We start from the raw sequence: 16002 nt of genomic DNA on the forward strand, positions 1-16002 counted from the left end.
CGTGAATTCTTCCCTAGATACGGACTCCCTAGAGTCGTATATTCTGATAACGGTCAGCCATTCTCATCCGAACTCATGAGACACGTTTCCCTGTTGTTAGGGTACCAGTGGAAGTTCCATTGTGTACGCCATCCAGAAGCAGCTGGACTAGTCGAAAGACATAATCAGACTCTGAAAATCCGTATAGCAAAAATCTGTAAAGACAAGGGTGTGGACTGGTTAGTAGCTTTGCCAGTCGCTCTGTTTTACATGCGTATGGTCGCACATTCCAGATCAGGTCTGTCCCCGTATGAGGTCGTATTCGGCCGCCCCCCTAACATGTGGGGTACTCCTAGACCCCGAAGTATTACCGATGTTTCATGTAATATGCTGACAGATTACCTAGCTTCCTTGATGTCTGCCCTCAACTCATGTCGTTCACAGGTTGCCGCCGCATTTCCAGACAATACCGAGGTGGCACCGCACGAGATCGTTCCAGGATCCTTGGTGATGATCAGAAATTTTGACAGATCAAGTCCGCTGGAACCACGTTGGAAGGAGCCACGTCAGGTCCTCTTGACCACCCGAACTGCCGTCAAGTTGGAAGGCAGGAAGGGGTGGGTTCACCTTTCTCATGTAAAACTTTTCAAAGGACCGAGTCCAGACTTCAAAAACATTGCCAAGAACATTTCCCAGGATTCGAAGGATTGCCAGAACATTGTTTTAAAGGACTGTCCCGCACCAGACTTTATTACAACCCCTCCCTTGTTAGAGAAAACTCCGCAACAGGAGTATAAGTTAAAGCTCAGGTCTAATAAGTCAGCCAGTTTGATTGTATAAGTCCTCCCCTAGGTGAAACGGTTAGACTGTTTCTGACATGTATAAAATAGACCCCCATAGTGAGAGAGTCAGTCGAAGTTCACTTCGATGCATCGTTTTTCTAAGTTTCATATTATTTCTTAGCATAATGATTTCCTGCACCAATTATGCTTTCTATCTGTGTTTTCCAGTTCCTCATGTAAATATGTCTGCTCATGCTACAGTAGAGCACACGTTTAGTGATCTGCCTCCTCACGAATATTCATACCGCCTCGCAATGCGTAATAACACATTCATCCGTATGTTACATTATTCACACCAGACCAGCAATGCCACTAATTGTTGGGTGTGTGGTCGACTCCCCCCTTTCCAGACATCGAAGGGAGTTCTGCCACTCTTTCCTTATCCATTCTCACACAATGGTTCGTGTGGAGCATGGTCCACGCTAACGTCATCCTCAACAGATATGTCTTTTCTTAACAGTACATGTTTCCCAGACAAGCAAGGTTTCCCCCATAGAACAGGTTTAGATCTAGAAAATGAAGTATATAATTTAGGAAATTATTCGTCGAATTTCATGGTTCTGAATGTTCAGTCTGATACTACTCCAGACTCACCCGCTATTTCAGTACTACCAGTCAAAGGCGAATTATGTGTCCGTAGTTATGGTTCTGTACATATAGGTCATAGTGAATGTACTACTGTTATCCAGTATAGTGACAGTAGGAAATCTATTTTTAGAGCTTCACGTCATTCTTATTTTGTTTGTGGTCAAACTGCATATGTCCGTCTGCCCCTCGATTGGGAGGGAACCTGTTACATTGCCTTCCTACTGCCACCTGTTTTTCTAGCCCCACCTGATTATCATAGGAATTCTTTCTTAGTACACACTAGACACAAGAGAAATCTCCCGATTGTCGATTATACTGAAACCGCCGCAGAGCAATTCATTGATATAGATAAAGGTGTTTTCCCTTATTTAGGTACAGTTGTAAATAGTAAGCTAATTCGTAGGTTAACAAGAACCCTTGAAGCAGTAGTAGATGAGACTGCCTCCGCTCTAGGTAACTTAACTGAAGAACAATCCTTTATGAGAAATTGTCGTTTTACAGAATCGTCTCGTCCTTGACGTCATACTGGCCGATAGGGGCGGGGCCTGTAGAATTCTCGGATCCAGTTGTTGCATTTTCATTCCAAATAACGCGCCGTCTGTTTATTCAGCTATAACCAGACTCCATAAAATTGCACATCTGTTACATCAAGATCCAGGCACCTGGACATGGTCCGGTTGGTTCTGGAATGTAATTTCTGCATGGGGATGGAAAGTCCTGTCCTTCCTAGGTATTGCAGTAGCGATCATATTTAGCTGCTGCCTCTGTATACAATGTGGCCCTGCGATTTGCAGCATGTGTGCTACCTCTTGTATTCCTAGTCCCAAGCCCCGTTCTAAATCCCGTTCCAAGACAATTCGAGACGAGCAAATGGTACTGTATGAAATGATAGATGGTATCATGAATATTGATGTTTCCTGATGGAAACGTAGTGACAAGGAGGGAATGTGGAAAAGTAAATTTTGCCATGTTCTGTGTCCCTACGCCCCATCCATCATATGTTATGTATGCATGACCAATATGCATATGTTATTCCCCATGTTTGATTAAAGACGCAATTACAGTTGTGTCCACCTCTGGTATGTTAATTTCCAGTCCTCGTGAATACTACGAATATCAGGCCTATGTAAAGTAATGTTGCCACGTTTCCCAGTGTGCACGTTATTCCATTATAAAGTCCCCGTTTCTAGGCCTCAAAAGGGCCCGGACCACAGATTCAGCTCCTGTCTCCTGAAAGCCTCGCTAAGGAGCGATACAGCCCCCACCTGTATCCTCGACCTTTCACTTACTTCCTGCCTTGCAGTGCCCGGTGCAGCCCGGCCCTGCCTCTGAGTCTGCCAAAAGTATGTTATAGTTCCAGCTATCAGTTCAGTCCTCCTCCTCTGCATTCCTAAGCTACTGAACTGCATCAATAGTTTCCGTCATTGTCTAGCCTTCTCGTCTCCACGTTAGAGAAATACTGTATTTAATGGTCATTTAATATTCTTCACGCACTACATGTAGAATAATGCATGGTCCAGTCTTAGAGTCAGGTTAGCCTCTCCCCTCATGACTTCTAGTTTATATCAACATGTTCCCTAAACATTAGATACCAGATAGGGTTTAGGTACATGTCGCTCCGACCCTCCAGACTTTAGTCTCTGCTCCTAGCACAGAGTTCGTAGCCCCCAGCTTCTCCTAGTAATACGTCATTGCCAGTTTTCGCGCACCATTAGGTTAGAGGTCCCGGCTCCTTAGGTAGCCCCCTCCTATGTGTCCGCCCATTCATGACATATTCTGTTACGTTTTACATCACATGTCTAAGTAAACTCCCAGTTACACCTCTTTTTACTGTTATCTCTCGCGACTGTTACGCGTCACGCCTTCTGCTCCACCCACTGTTACGCCTACTGCAATGTAATGCTATGTGTTTGCGCTATGTATATATGCCTGTGTCTTGTTATTGAATGTTAGCGCGCTCATCCCAGACCCAGCCCCGGCAGCTGCCGGGCCTCTTTTCCCCTGCTGGGCCCCAGTTGTCCTGCTGGGCCCCCTTTTTCCCCTGCCAGGCCTTATTGTCCTATTCCTATGCAGGTTGTCCTGATCCTGTCCTTATGCTGTAATAAACCTGCAGAAACTCCTACTACCTCGAATCTTGACTCTTATTTATTGAGCTATCTGTTATTCATTTATTCATCCAAAAATAGGGTATTATTTATTTATTTACCACACTTCGAGGTATTGTGAAATTTGTGTGTTCATTAATTTTTCCACGACTTTAGCTGCAAATGGTAGACTGGCAATGGGTCTGTAATTTTTAGTGTTTTCTGCGTCCAAGTGGGGTTTTTTCAGGAGAGGTTTGACAAGGGTATCTTTCCAAATATCGGGGTAGATGTCTGTGCGAAACATTGAGTTGAATATTTCTGCTAGTGGAGGGGCTATGATGTCGGCCGCCGGAAGGAGGATGGCGGGTGGGCATGGATCATTGGCCGATCCAGATTTGACGGAAGTCATAACTGCCATAACCTCCATGGCCGTGACCCTTTGGAACTGTTTGAATGTGGGCCTAGAGTCACTTGTGGGTCGAGAAGGTGGATGTTCTGTAATGCGATCTGAGAAATTGATATATATGTTATTAACTTTATCGAAGAAGTAGGTGGCTAAGGTGTTACAGAAGGCTTGAGAGGGAGCTGGGACAATCTGGGAGGGTAAGTGTGAGAGTTTGGAAACAACCTGGAAGAGTTGTTTATTAGAGTTGTTTGATTTTTCAATCAGATTCGAGCAGTATAGGCTTTTTTCTTGGTGGATCATGATTTTATATTTACTGAGTTCTTTTTTTGTAGAGAAATTTCTCGTCTGGGGAATAGGTTTTTCTCCAGTGTCTCTCTCAGTTTCTACATAACTGTTTTTGTTCCCTGCGAGCATTGGTGAACCAAGGGTCTGAGGGGGAATTACGATTTTTGGACTGGGATTTCATTGGGACTAGTATGTCCATGATGGTGGTTAGCCAGTGGGTATAGTCTATGGCCGCTAGACTTGGATCGGTGGGGAGTTTAGGTTGTGATTTTGGCAAGAGATCCTTAAGTTGTTGATTATCAAGATCTTTCCAAGATTTGAACGATTTGGATATGCCTTTTAAAGTGATAGGGTGTGATGGGGAGTCAAGAGGGATTTCAAATAGTATAGCGTGGTGATCTGACCAGGCGAGGGGCAAAACCTCTTTTACTTTAATGTTTTTGATGTTAGTAAATATTCCATCTAAGGTGTGGCCTGCTTCATGGGTGCTACTTAGAACCAGTTGGGTGAGGCCTAGTGCCTCTAGTTCTGATAAGAGGGTATATGAGTCTTTATCTGTGGACTTTTCCAAGGGGAAATTGAAGTCACCTAGGATGATGGTGGAATTGTTGGTGGCTAGGGATTCTGCTATATCAATGAAGGTGGTTGAAAACTGAGTTTTGCTACCGGGTGGGCGGTAGAGTAGGATACCCTTGAGGCGCTGGGAGGGACCCAGGGCTATGGAGAAATGTAGTGCCTCACAAGTAGTAAGAGGGACTGGGTTTATAGCGGTTTTAAAAATGCTACGATAGATTATAGCAATTTCGCCCCCTGTTTTTAAAACCCTGTCTTGCCTTAGGATGTTGTATCCTTCTGGGACAGCCACTAGTAGATCTGGTTCTGAGGAGGGATTTGTCCAGGTTTCCGTGATAAAAAGAAGATCTAGTTTATAGGAGATGATTAGATCAGCGATTTCCTCTTTATGCTTGCCCAAGGACCTGGCATTGATAAGGGCTGCTGCAATGTTGGATACAGTTTTATGTTTTGGAGGTGGTAGGGGTGCAGCGTGGGAGTTTATGTCACTCTGTCGTTTGAAAAGACAGTGAGAGCATACTTTAGGGAGGTAGGACCGATCGTAGAAGGAAAAACAGGTATCGGGGCATTTGACAGGGGGTTTTAGTTTGAGTAAGGCCATGTGGGAGTAATGGCACCTGATTATATCATTCTTTGGACCATGGGGTATGGCCCTAGGCTCGAGCCAGGCGCGGACGGGCGCAGACGGGCTTGCCTTTGGCGCGCCTTTCTGCGCGCAGCCGGCATGTCTGCTGCGCGCGTCCGCTGCGCTTGCGCTTGCCCTGTGCCCTTTGTAGTGTGGGGAGCCTCAGCGACTGGTGTGCTAACTCCGGCATCCGCCGGAAGTGCTGCAGAGCTTCCGGGTCAGCCCTCCGAGCGATCGTCACAGGTCGGACCGGGGCTTAGGGAGGAGACTGCGGGTAGAATTCAGGTAAGAGCAATGATCGTAATCAAATTCAAGTACAAACAGTGGTTTTAAAAGAGTAAAATGCTACTGGCTGCGAGTCTATTAAATCCGGCGGCGTGCGTTCAGTGCAGTGAGGTAGGAGGCGGCGATCACAGTGATAAAAATAAATGCATAACAAATTACAGAGGGTTAAAAGCAGTGGCGGCAACTCTAGTGACTCAGGCTGCGCACGTTCACCGCGATTGTCCCTGCGCTGTGCCCTTTGTAGTGTGGGGAGCCTCAGCGACTGGTGTGCTAACTCCGGCATCCGCCGGAAGTGCTGCAGAGCTTCCGGGTCAGCCCTCCGAGCGATCGTCACAGGTCGGACCGGGGCTTAGGGAGGAGACTGCGGGTAGAATTCAGGTAAGAGCAATGATCGTAATCAAATTCAAGTACAAACAGTGGTTTTAAAAGAGTAAAATGCTACTGGCTGCGAGTCTATTAAATCAGGCGGCGCGCGTTCAGTGCAGTGAGGTAGGAGGCGGCGATCACAGTGATAAAAATAAATGCATAACAAATTACAGAGGGTTAAAAGCAGTGGCGGCAACTCTAGTGACTCAGGCTGCGCACGTTCACCTCGATTGTCCCTGCGCTGTGCCCTTTGTAGTGTGGGGAGCCTCAGCGACTGGTGTGCTAACTCCGGCATCCGCTGGAAGTGCTGCAGAGCTCCCGGGTCAGCCCTCCGAGCAATCGGCACAGGCCGTGTCGGACCGGGGCTTAGGGAGGAGACTGCGGGTAGAATTCAGGTAAGAGCAATGATCGTAATCAAATTCAAGTACAAACAGTGGTTTTAAAAGAGTAAAATGCTACTGGCGGCGAGTCTATTAAATCAGGCTGCGCGCGTTCAGTGCAGTGAGGTAGGAGGCGGCGATCACAGTGATAAAAATAAATGCATAACAAATTACAGAGGGTTAAAAGCAGTGGCGGCAACTCTAGTGACTCAGGCTGCGCGCGTATTTACCAGGTGCAGTCACTATCTCACCCTATTCTTTCCAACTCATAAACAGGGACAGCGTGTGCAATTCTGGTGTGAATAGTACACAAATAAACATATTTTCTGGCCCTACGGGGAACAAATTTACTCAACTTCTAGTTAGAGAAAATAAAATAAAATCTAAAAAGCATTTGTGACTTATGCCTAAAAGCAATTTGCAGATTGTTTGATGGCAAGAAAGTCACGTGGTTTACAAAGCCATCATGACCAGCATCCCGCTTATCTTGCAGACAAGCTCACCATCTCTGGTGGTTCGTGGCACACCCGCAGCCATAATACCATCAGACTGCAGACTAAAAAGCGTAAAAATAAAAAAGTAAGGCAGTAAGCCTTTTCCATATATACATCAAGGATTTTGAAAAACATTACCACAGTGGCGGCCGGCAGAGGTAAGCGCAGTGAGGCGGGGTGAGGCGGGGTGGGTCAGGGTGGGAGGGGGGAAGTCGACTGACGACGGAATGGGTATAATTAAATAAATAAGTAATACCTAACCCATTGTCTGTCAACTTCCCACACCCCACCTCACCATGCTTTCCTGTGCCGGCCACCGCTGCATCACCATATCCAATAGGACCACCCTAACACTGCTCCAATTTAGAAAAGAGTTGAAGACAGACCTCTTAAAAAAAACTACTTCACCACGCATTAGTCCACAAACCAGCGATCTCTCTTATCACTTGTCTTAATTAACCATGTAGGGCACTCCACTGCCTTTTGGGCAAGTTTGGGCTATAGAAATAGTACACACTTACATTCATACATACATTCAGGCTCGGGCACAGAAACCTTTGTCTTTCATTCAAGCACATCTTGCCACTTTTGTGAAACCTAGAACTGTAGTAACTTTGGAATTATCATAGGCATAAGTCTATGCTTTCAGGAACGTTTCTACTCGGTCCTCCAGGAACTAATAAATAGGGTTGTGGGGAAAAGGAAGCGTAATTCTGGAATGCATAGTGCAAATAATAACCATAGGCCAATGCACAGGGATTTACAACTTTAGGCTTCATTGGTGAATAATGCGTGCAGTAGAGTAGGTGACATTTCTGGAAGGGTAAAAGGCTGGTGGTCCTTTTCTGCCATCTGTCTGTGTGTCTTAAAAAGAGGTTGTTACAACTAGACCCAGGCAACTTTGATCACGCTGGTGTAATCTCGCGTAATTTCCTACATTTTGCCTTACACTTTTTACACGAAATGCCCGACATTACGCCATTATGCCACATTTCATAACAGTGATCACATTCAGGTAAACATCCCACTGTGAGAGCATGAGAACAACGCGAACACACAGAACACGAGAGACTGTTGTTTGTGTCACTTGTGATTTTATGCAAATTGAATGCAAGGGCGCATTTTTGTGCTAAAAAATACTAGGGGCCTCATTGTTGCACCATATTTACAAAGTGACGCATCTAGGTAGATGCGTCACTTTGTAAACCCCTGCGCAACATTATACCTGCGCCAGGTATAATGTATGCAGGGGGGCGTTCTGACGCAAGAAAGGGTCATAGAAGTGACGCAGTGAAATCTATAAGATTTCACTGCGCCACTTCTAGGACGCAAATGCGTCAATTTCTTACGCCTGCCTCACAGCAGGCGTAAGACTGACGCAGGCCCTTTCACATGGGACTTGCCCCAATGTGAAAGGACACATTGCTGGAGTTGCATCACTTTTGTGACACACTCCAGCAATGCGTCACTTTTGCGCCATACAGATACGTCAGAAATACTGACGTATCTGTAACTGCTTGCGCAACGATGCGACATACTGTAAATATGACGCATTAATGGTGTTGCAAGGAGGGCGCAATGAAAAGTGACGCATCGCTGTTTTCACGCAGCGATGCGTCACTTTTCATAAATTAGGCCCTAGGGGCCTTATTTATGAAAGCCTTGCGCCGCCGGTACGTCACTTTTTCCCATTTTAAAAGTGACGCACCGGCGGCGCAAGGCCTTCATAAATAAGGCCCTAGATCTTTATATCTTGTCATTTCATGTACTTTTTCTGGAATTATGCATTATTTCTAGAAAAGAAACGTGCATTTTGCACGGTACTAGTTATAACATTATCTACTGGTACATGGTACAATGCCCAGCTTCGAGCCTTAAGGAAGGGATGTAAAAAGCTGGAAAGATTGTGGAGAAAGAATTGGGAGACAACTAGGCAGGAGAAGTACCGTGCCGCGATGAGGGGTTATAAATTGGCTCTTCGGCAGGCTAAAACACAATTCTTTGAAGAGCGCATAAAATCTGCCTCAAGTTCTGCCAGAGAGACTTTTAAAGTGGTTAAAGAACTTCTTAAAGTCTCCGAGCCTGTGGTCATCTATGATGAACATAAGTGTTCGGAGCTCGCAGACTTCTTTCATTCTAAAATTGAAAAGATTTTAATTTCCCTGCCTCAGCCCCGGACGCCGCTTCATAATGAGAACGTTAATATAACGTCTCGGCCAAATGGGATACTTCCCTATCTAGATACATTTGGCCCAGTAGCGGTGGAGGAGGTGTTAAAAGTCCTTAGATCCATGAAAAGTGGTTCTCCCATGGATCCTGTGCCTATGAAGTTCCTTAAACAAGCAGCAGCCTCCATTGCGGCCCCTGTTACTGATCTAATGAATGCCTCCTTTGCCCTAGGTTCGGTGCCACCAAGTTGGAAAACAGCAGTGGTAAAGGCATTGATAAAGAAGCCTCACCTAGATCCCGGGGACCTCTCGAACTTTAGGCCCATCTCTCGGTTGCCGGGTATTGGCAAAATTGCCGAAAGGTTAGTGAATGAACAACTGTCGGGTTTTCTGGAGGCTAATGGTCTGCTCCGAGACTCACAAACCGGTTTCCGTCCTGGCCAGGGCACCGACACTGCCCTCCTGGCAGTCGTCGATGAAACCAGACGCATCTTGGATTCAGGAGGTTCAGTGGCAGTGATCCTCCTGGACCTAAGTGCGGCGTTCGACACCGTGAACCACCAGGTGTTGATACGACGGCTGTCTGAGGTTGGTGTGTCAGGTGTTGCATTGAAATGGCTGAGGCCATTTCTTACCGGACGGTCGTACCAGGTTTGGGAGGGCAAACATCGCTCCAAATCTATCCCCCTCCAGTGTGGTGTGCCACAGGGCTCTTACCTCAGCCCGACATTATTTAATGTCTATATGGCCCCCCTGGAGGATGTGGTGGCCCCCTATGACATTAAGATCGTCAGTTATGCGGACGATACGCAGTTGGTGGTCGCCTTATCCCAACTGGTAGAGAATCCCGACTTACTTCACTCCTGCTTGTCGGCAGTCCATACCTGGATGGACGAGTCAGCCCTGAAGTTGAATGGCTCCAAGACAGAGGTAATGCTTCTAGGGAGTAAAAATCCCCTGCTCCCTCTGACCAGCTGGCCAAGTTGTATGGGAGACCTTCCTACCTCTAAAGAGGTGATCGAGAGTTTAGGGGTTTGGATAGAGCAAGATCTGTCGTTTAGGACTCACGCAAAGAAAACCGCGGGGGTGTGCTTCGGATTGGTGTCACTACAACGCGGTTTATAACAACGCATTCCGTTACATCGGAATTTTTACAACGCAGGATCCATTACATCGGATGCCATTACAACGCATGGCATTACATAGCAGATGCTATTACAACGCATGGCATTACATCGTAAGTATAGGTAAGTATACCTTTTTAAAAAAAATGTAATTAAGTTAATTTAATTAATTAAATTTAATTAATTTAATTAAAATACATTTTAAAATAGTAATTAATTTTATTTAATAAATTTAAATCTATTTATTTAAATTAATTTTAATAAAAATTGTAATTAATTTTATTTAATTAATATAATGAAATTAATTTAATTTAAATATTTTTTAAATTGTAATTAAATTAAATTATTTAAAATAATGTATTTAATTTAATTATTTTAATTAAGAAATGTAATTAATATAATATAATTAATTTAATTTAACCTAAAAACACCCCTGTACCCCAAAACCCAAACCCTGCCCTGAAACCTAAAAACACCCCTGTACCCCAAAACCCAAACCCTACCCTGAAACCTAAAAACCCCCCATACCCCAAAACCCAAACCCTGCCCTGAAACCTAAAAACACCCCTGTACCCCAAAACCCAAACCCTACCCTGAAACCTAAAAACACCCCTGTACCCCAAAACCCAAACCCTGCCCTGAAACCTAAAAACACCCCTGTACCCCAAAACCCAAACCCTGCCCTGAAACCTAAAAACACCCCTGTACCCCAAAACCCAAACCCTGCCCTGAAACCTAAAAACACCCCTGTATCCCAAAACCCAAACCCTATCCTGAAACCTAGAAACACCCCTGTACACCTGTACTTATTTTAAAAATTATTTTAATTAATATAATAAATAATAAATTAATAATATTAAAAAACATAAATAAATATATTTAATTATAATTAATATTAATAAAATTAAAAAAAATTAAATACTTACCTATACTTACGATGTAATGCCATGCGTTGTAATAGCATCTGCTATGTAATGCCATGCGTTGTAATGGCATCCGATGTAATGGATCCTGCGTTGTAAAAATTCCGTTGTAAAAGCCTCCCGTTGTAAAAGTTGCGATGTAACGGTGCATCACCGTGTGCTTCGCCCTGTTACGGTCAGCGCGTAAAATTCTCCCTCTTTTGCCTGTAACATCAAGGAAGTTGCTGATCCAGGGGCTGATTATATCTAGATTAGATTTCAGCAATTCCATCTTCCTGGGCGCCCCGGAATCCTCCCTGGACAAACTCCAGCAGGTCCAGAATGCGGCGGCAAGGTTGCTCATGGGCATTCCTAGATCACAGTCCGCCCGACCTGCCCTGAAGGTGCTGCACTGGTTGCCAGTGCGAGAACGAGTGAAATTTAAGGCACTCTGCACTGCCCATAAAATCCTCTTGGGGAAGGGCCCTCCAATATTGAGGAACCTAGTGGTCCCATATAAAGCCAGTAGAACACTGCGGTCCGACCAAAAACATCTTCTTGTAGTCCCCAGAATTAAAAGAGCCAGGACGGGCGGGAGAAGGTTTTCAGTTCACACAGCAAAGCTCTGGAACTCGCTTCCTTTTGAAATGCGCGCTGAGACTTGCACACTGCGATTCCGTAAAGGTCATAAAACCTACCTTTTCCCTGTTTGACTGCACTAAACGTACCGTTTTTTAGGTCTCGGCTAAAGACGCGCGGAAGCGCGTCTCCGCCGAGATCTTATGTCACCGAGCGTGCTTCCCAGGAGACAGTCCCGGCCGCGCGCATCCTTCGAGGCGATTTGTAACTGGAACGCACGCTGTGGCCAGGCGCTGTCTCCTGGGAAGCGCAAGCACCACACACGCATGCGCATACACACACACACAAGCGCCCATGCACGCACGCACATACATACATACAGACACCACCCCTGACACATACACACACAAGTGCACCCAGGCCCCCCCCGGCCCCCCGCCGTCACCGTCGCACACATACATACACATACACACGAGCATACACACACACACACAAGTGCACCAATCCCGCTCCAGCCTTTTGGAACTTACCTTACCTCAGCACGCGGCGCCCAAACTCCTGCTGGCGCGGCCCAGGGGCTCTACACCGCTCACAGGAGCCCCGGGCCGCGAGACGCAACACGCAACGACTCCGCCTGCCTCCTCTTCCGGTCTGAACGTGGCCCCGCCCCCGTCACAGGCGACCGTGCCTGACTTCCGGGGCGGCCGCGATACTAAGAGACTGCTGGGGACAAAGTGTGGTCTGTGGAGTTACAATGGTTGCATGCAAGGGGTGAGTGTGAAAGTGCCGACCTTATTTATGTTGGCGTCGTGCGGCGCAGCCAGCTGTAGCATTTGATTAGTGCCTAAACAATAGCGATGCGGGCCACATACATATGCCTGCAGTGGTGCACGCGCGCGAGGCCGAGGCTTTTTTTTTTTTCATTTCGTAGTCGTTTTATGATTGTTGCTGAGCTGCAACCCACACTATATTGACAGATGGGCACTCCTCAGTCCAAATTGTCACAATGGCACCCGAAAAGAGACTATAACCAATAAATACAAGCAAAGATAATATGGCTGGCTTCTAATGTGCTATGGCATGATGAGAAAGCACATTAAAGTCGCCGGGGGGGGGGGGGGGGGCGGGTAAGCCGTGGACCATAATGGCCGCATTGCATTGAAGCTCCGCTGGCTACACCAGCAAATCAGCAAATATCCCCCATTAAACATGACCGCACCATACCAAGAACAGAACCGCCAGACATACGAATGTCGCCTCATTTCGACACTGGCTCCAAACTGCTGATCGCCACATGGAAGACCGCGATTCCCGACCCCGACTGCATCCTATAGCGGAGGACAGGCCCGAGGACTGGACACGACTTGAGGGAGGAACTGTGGTGTGGTAAATGTGCTGGGAGCGTGGCGATGCCTTCTGCCCCCTCCTCAGTATATGCAGATCTCAGGCAGGCGGTGCAGTGATCCGTTTGATCGTTAGCCCGCAGTTAACATGTGCGCCACCTCGCTGTGCACGGCTCCGCGTGGATAGTGCCCGCGCGAGCTCACCGAGCGTGATCCAGTCGATTGGCTGAGGTCCCTGAGGGAGATAAGTGGGGTAAGATGTTACTGGAGCCTAGGTGTCTCCCCCACCCTTGATGATTCGACACCTCAGCGGCCTGTGCATTCACCAGCAACGGGCCCCTCCAGGATTACAAACCTGCCGTTGGGACTGCCGCCTCCATTGTAGACAGGCAAAAACACCTGAAACACTGCACCAGCACTGGTCTCTATTAGCGCACAGACTCCAGGCACAGCAGCTACAATACATAGCAGGCTACATATTCAGTACCGCTAGCCCAACATCAAAAAAAGTGCCAGCCTGGCTGCGCCCATCCTTGGTGTGTCTCTGAGGCTGCTTTGGGCCACACAATCATCCTGGACCCCTTCTGTTTCCAGAAGCCGCTGCGCTCTCCCCTGTGATTGAGCCACCCCAGTCTACAGGCAGTAAAACGCCAAATCCGCCACACCATTCCCTGGGCGCATGCATAAAAAGTCGCTCTACACCAGTGACCCGACCCAGCTGCTGACCCTGGCCCACATTCTTCAGCGCACGAGCGGCATGGGCCGCAGAGACCCGAAACAGAGGACTGTTGAGTGCAGAGTGCTGTGTGCTGTTGAGTGCAGCGTGCTGTGTGCTGTTGAGTGCAGAGTGCTGTTGAGTGCAGAGTGCTGTTGAGTGCAGAGTGCTGTATGCTGTTGAGTGCTGTGTGCTATGTGCTGGTGAGTGCTGTGTGGTGTTGGGGGCAGAGTGCTGTTGGGGGCTGAGTGCTGTTGAGTGCAGAGGGCCATATATCGTCTGTTGAGGGCAGAGTGCTGTTGAGGGCAGAGTGCTGTTGAGGGCAGAGGGCAGTTGAGTGCCGTTGAGTGCTGTTGAGTGCTGTGTGCTGTGTGCTGGTGAGTGCTGTGTGCTGGTGAGTGCTGTGTACTGTTGAGGGCAGAGTGCTGTTGGGGGCAGAGTGCTGTTGGGGGCAGAGTGCTGTTGGGGCAGAGTGCTGTTGGGGGCAGAGTGCTGTTGGGGGCAGAGTGCTGTGTGCTGTTGAGTGCAGAGTGCTATTGAGTGCAGAGGGCAGTTGAGGGCAGTTGAGTGCTGTTGAGTGCAGAGTGCTGTGTGCTGCGTGCTGGTGAGTGCTGTGTGCTGTTGGGGGCAGAGTGCTGTTGGGGGCAGAGTGCTGTTCAGGGCAGAGTGCTGTTGAGTGCAGAGTGCTATTGAGTGCAGAGGGCAGTTGAGGGCAGTTGAGTGCTGTTGAGTGCAGAGTGCTGTGTGCTGCGTGCTGGTGAGTGCTGTGTGCTGTTGGGGGCAGAGTGCTGTTGGGGGCAGAGTGCTGTTCAGGGCAGAGTGCTGTTGAGTGCAGAGTGCAGATTGCTGTTGAGTGCAGATTGCTGTTGAGTGCAGATTGCTGTTGAGTGCAGATTGCTGTTGAGTGCAGAATGCTGTTGAGTGCAGAATGCTGTTGAGTGCAGAATGCTGTTGAGTGCAGAGTGCTGTTGAGTGCAGAGTGTTGTTGAGTGCTGTTGAGGGCAGAGTGCTGTTGAGGGCAGAGTGCTGTTGAGGGCAGAGTGCTGTTGAGGGCAGAGTGCTGTGTGCTGTTGAGTGCAGTGTGCTGTGGAGGGCTGTGTGCTGTTGAGGGCTGTGTGCTGTTGAGGGCAGAGTGCTGTTGAGGGCAGAGTGCTGTTGAGGGCAGAGTGCCGTTGAGGGCAGAGTGCCGTTGAGGGCAGAGTGCCGTTGAGGGCAGAGTGCCGTTGAGGGCAGAGTGCCGTTGAGGGCAGAGTGCCGTTGAGGGCAGAGTGACTGTTCCAGAGAGAGCAGGGTATGCTTGTGCGCTTACACGGTACACTGACACACAGGAGCTAAAACAAAGAACAGCTGAACACATGTCTTGTTACACAAGGTTCCAAAACACAAAGGTAGGTTACACTATGCTTAATTCCACAAAACTCACGCTATATACGGCTGAAAAATAGCACAAGGCGAGGATAATGAAATTCAACAGTACTGCGAAAGCATGGCTTACATTACAAACAAAGTCTTGCACTTGCCCATTGTAAATGACAATGCCATTTATTTAACGATTAAGCTATTGGCAATGTAAATGACAATGCCATTTATTTATGATTTAAAGAAAAAAAAAAAAGAAATGTCATGAGCAATGTCAATAGCTCTACCTTTAATGATGCCGAGACCATTGCATTGTAAATGCTTGTTAAATAGGTCTGGAAAAGCCCCGGGATGCCCAAGGGTAACTGCGCGCTATATAAAATTTTAATAATCATAATAATAATAATAATACTGAAGTGTGTATGTCAGAAAAAATGAGAACATGTTTGTTTTCTCAGAAGTATCTTTTTTGTTGTTGCTGTGCAGTCTGGATGTGAGCATTATTCAGCACACACCTTCGTCTTCCATGAAATCTCAGCAGCCCTGATTTACTAGCCATGTGTGGGTGGCTGACTCTGAGATCTCCCATCTGCTCCAGGGGGAGAGATGACTGCCTCGAGGCGGCTTCCACATCACAGGCGAAGCGCTGACTCCCACCATCATGTGACATGGGAAAGCAGGTGAACTGGAAATGAATTACCGTCTGTACACCGCTGTTTGATTTTGATTAAAAAAACTATTTACTGTTTCTTTAACGTTGATCAATTGCTTCTTTTTTTCAAAAAAGTGTTTTTCTATCTTTTCTCCAACATATGTTTCTGTAAACCAGAAACAGCTGACTTGACAACATCATTTGTTTTCATTAAAAAAATAAACATGCAGGTCTATCAGTGTTTTTCATTGAC

General features: G+C 47.1%; 1 long non-coding RNA gene across 2 annotated transcripts in view; it reads left to right on the forward strand.

Annotated features, from left to right (window-relative positions):
* The first annotated feature begins 5962 nt into the window (after positions 1-5962).
* LOC144821855 (uncharacterized) overlaps positions 5963-16002 on the forward strand; it is an 87210-nt gene continuing 77170 nt past the window's right edge. Inside the window, exons 1-2 of one of the 2 annotated variants that reach the window (XR_013608474.1) lie at positions 5963-6045; positions 15584-15777. This is a non-coding gene — a long non-coding RNA (uncharacterized LOC144821855). Of the gene's footprint in view, positions 6046-6379; positions 6429-15583; positions 15778-16002 lie in introns of those variants that run through there. The other variant, XR_013608475.1, reaches the window with a different exon arrangement.

Source organism: Lissotriton helveticus, chromosome 2_2 (genome assembly GCF_964261635.1).
Source record: "Lissotriton helveticus chromosome 2_2, aLisHel1.1, whole genome shotgun sequence".
In the NCBI taxonomy this organism is placed as follows: domain Eukaryota; kingdom Metazoa; phylum Chordata; class Amphibia; order Caudata; family Salamandridae; genus Lissotriton; species Lissotriton helveticus.